The sequence below is a fragment of the Myotis lucifugus genome, unplaced genomic scaffold (genome assembly GCF_000147115.1).
Source record: "Myotis lucifugus unplaced genomic scaffold, Myoluc2.0 scaffold_423, whole genome shotgun sequence".
NCBI classification, from domain to species: domain Eukaryota; kingdom Metazoa; phylum Chordata; class Mammalia; order Chiroptera; family Vespertilionidae; genus Myotis; species Myotis lucifugus.
In genome coordinates, this window is record NW_005871471.1 from 169904 (window position 1) to 173287 (window position 3384).

General features: G+C 44.6%; 1 protein-coding gene across 3 annotated transcripts in view; it reads left to right on the top strand.

Annotated features, from left to right (window-relative positions):
• Positions 1 to 464: 464 nt before the first annotated feature.
• The window catches only part of B3GALNT1 (beta-1,3-N-acetylgalactosaminyltransferase 1 (globoside blood group)), a 14220-nt gene continuing 11300 nt past the window's right edge, over positions 465 to 3384 (top strand). For 2 of the 3 annotated variants that reach the window (XM_023744005.1, XM_023744006.1), the window contains exon 1: positions 1776 to 1866. The gene's annotated coding sequence lies outside the window, so the exon portion shown is untranslated. Of the gene's footprint in view, positions 483 to 1775; positions 1867 to 3384 lie in introns of those variants that run through there. The other variant, XM_006102669.3, reaches the window with a different exon arrangement.

The window sequence follows — 3384 nt, forward strand, 5'->3', positions numbered from 1 at the left end:
AAGGACAAAAGGCTCAAGGCTCCACGGGAACAGGAAAAGTCATTGAGAAACAGCGGGGGCCGGGAGAAGGGGGCCCCCGCCGCCCCCCTGGCGAGCCCCGAGAGGCGCCGGGGTTCCGTGGCGGACCGGGGGATTCCGTGGCGGACCTCAGGCCTCGGCTTCCCAAGAGGGGCCCCGTTAGGCCAAGCCCGGGCTCCCGGGCGCAGCCCCAGCCTCCCCCGTAAATCCGGGCCGCTCCGGCGAGGAGCCGGGGAGCGGGGCGGCGGGCGGGTAGAGGGGGGTGTTGGCGGCGGCGGGGATCGGACCGAGAGGGGGTTTTGGGGGCCGTGGATCCCCAACGCATTCCCGACGCGCAGGGAGGGCTCAGGAGCCGAATTGTGGGAGGGCTCCTCTTGGGGAGGGGTGGGGAAGAATGTGGAACTGAGGAGGAGGATGGGCAAATTGGGCAGAGAGCGGAGGAACCCCGAGTGGTTACGTGATTGGTAAGAGGCGATCTTCACGAGTATATAAAGCCTTTCAAAAGAAATCTTAAAGGTGCCCTGTAGTCGCAGTTTCCCACGCAGCCAGGAGTGATGCCCGCAGCAAGCACGGGTTGCTTTCTGTAGCCCTGCTTTCCACTCCTCGCTGCTTTCCACTCCTCGTGGGCCGGGCAGAGGCGGCTTTCTATTCTCTGTGTGTTTTGCACATCGTGTTGGCGTTTAGGAGGTGGCTGCTTTGGCAGGAAGAGCTACTACCAAGGAATAATAGAATCAGTAGTTCTCAACCTTCCTATTGCCGCGACCCTTTAATACAGTTCCTCATGTTGTGGTGACCCCCAACCATAAAATTATTTTCGTTGCTACTTCATAACTGTAATGTTACAGTTATGAATCGTAATGTAAATATCTGATATGCAGGATGTATTTTCATTGTTACACATTGAACATAATTAAAGCATAGTGATTAATCACAAAAACAATATGTAATTATATATGTGTTTTCCGTTGGTCTTAGGCGACCAACAGGTTGAGAACCGTTGGAATAGGTGATCAAACCATGCCCTTTTTATTTTTGTTTTCAGAGGTAAAAGGTTTGAGTTTGCATTCCTCAACCGGGAACAACTTTGTGTCTTAGCTTTCCTCCGGGGGCTAAGCCAGAGGTAGGGCGCTGATTTTGTGCTTTCAGAATCTGGTTTTGTGTCGATGCCTGATAAAAGCGCAAATTGGACCTGTATCAGCCTAGAGAAGGGAACTGTTTAAAATTGAGGGATAAGAGTCTATGACATTTTTCTGCTAGACTAGAAAGGTTTATTCAAATGAATGGTCATTGGGTAATTCCAACCCTGAAAATAAAGTCTATCAAAACAGTGGCTAAGTATACTTCCAGATTAGATGCACGAGGTGATTTGTGGACAAGAAGGAAGAAGACAATCATTTTTCCAAAAATGAAGTGTCGATATATAATAATTTGCTCCCATAGCTTGCTAGGTATAGAACATTGATTTTATTTTTTTATTATTTTTTAATATATATTTATTGATTTCAGAGAGGAGGGGAGAGGGAGAGAGAGATAGAAACATCAATGATGAGAGAGAATCCTGCACGCCCACACTGGAGATCAAGCCTGCAACCAAGGCATGTGCCCTGACCGGGAATTGAACCCGTGACCTTCTGGTTCATAGGTCCGCGCTCAACCACGGGGCCACACCAGCCAGGCTAGAACATTAATTTTAGATGTCATAGTGCCCAATGTTTTCTGACTCAGATGTATTATTTTTCTGTTCTTCTGTTCAATAGTCCCCAGCGAATCTGTTTTCATTAAAGCATGGAATACAGAAAACAACAAAGAAGTTCAGCTAGTGCTCTGGTCTCATCTGAAATTCTACAGGTAAGTTCATCTTACTTTAATTTAGAAGTTATCCTGCATCCGTAAGATTGACATAATAGTCTCCTTTACAAAATTTTAAGGGTCATTTACACAGCTACAAATTTTGTTATATATTCTAGTGTATTTCTTTCCCCCAAAGGATTTGAGAAGGTACAAGACTTAGTTAAGGTCTACTAAATCATTTTGAAAATTTTTTTTTTCAAAAATGGAATTGTTAAAATACCATAGTACCTCAGGAAAATTTAACTATATAAACTTAATTTGGCGGTTATAGTCAACTTCAGGTTCTGACTCAATTCTCTTTATCCCTAAGAAAATAATCCAGTGGATACTTTCTTCTCTTTTCTTTCCCCTTCCAGTGATTTGCCTTTTCTGTCTGTCCACTCTCCAGCTCTGTTCTGTCCACCATTGGATGATATAGGTAGAATCCCATTTTAGGAAATACCTTTATCCCTTTCACCACTATATAATGTCTAGGACAGATGCACTATTCTGTTGCAGCTCTAAAAGCTATCATTGCTCATTCTTGCTCACAGTGTTGGTGGATAACCATATGTCACAGCTCATGATTGAGGTCAAATGTGTGGGGTCAAACAGAGTGTCCTTAAATGACCTTATACAACAGATGCATTCAGAAGTTGCAGTTCACTTAACATTAAGCTCTTTGGCAAATATCTCTTTTGGGACTATGAGCAATGGTTTTAATAAGAAGTTGCATTCTATAAATACTGATTTGTGTTTGGCACCCGAGCTTTTGACACATTGTGAATTTGAGGAGAGGGCAGAAGAGGGCATGGGCTAGAAGCATAGAGAGGTGCAGAGGCCACATCTAAATATGAGGAGATCATCTGTAGGGCAAAGCCTGGAGAGGCTGCAGAATGGAATATCTGGCTTCATAAGCTTGTACCACTCAAAGCTCTGATAAATTAAGGAATAAAAACCGAAAACTAGAGTAGATGATGAGAGTTTACCATTCTATGTGTGTCTGACCCTGAATATAACTAGTCAACCAGAGAGCCAAAGCCTTTTGTTGTCCCCATGTGATATCCACAGCCCAGGTTAATAATGATCAGCTCTGCCTACCCTCCAGGAACCATTTCACTTAGGAAACACATTACCAGCGCTAGAACCCTCTTTTCAGTAGCCTGGCCCTTTGAGGTCACGAGGGAACATAGAGAAGAGAGATCTTAGGACATTTTATTGATGTCCTAAGGCATGCTATTTCATGTTAAAACAGCGGTTCTCAACCTGTGGGTCGAGACCCCTTTGGGGGTCGAACGACCCTTTCACAGGGGTCGCCTAAGACCATCGGAAAACACATATATAATTACATATTGTTTTTGTGATTAGTCACTATGCTTTAGTTATGTTCAATTTGTAACAGTGAAATTGGGGGGTCACCACAACATGAGGAACTATATTAAAGGGTCGCGGCATTAGGAAGGTTGAGAACCACTGTGTTCTTCCAGACCAGCATCCTGTTTTATAAACAAAACTAGAGGCCCAGCGTATGAATCG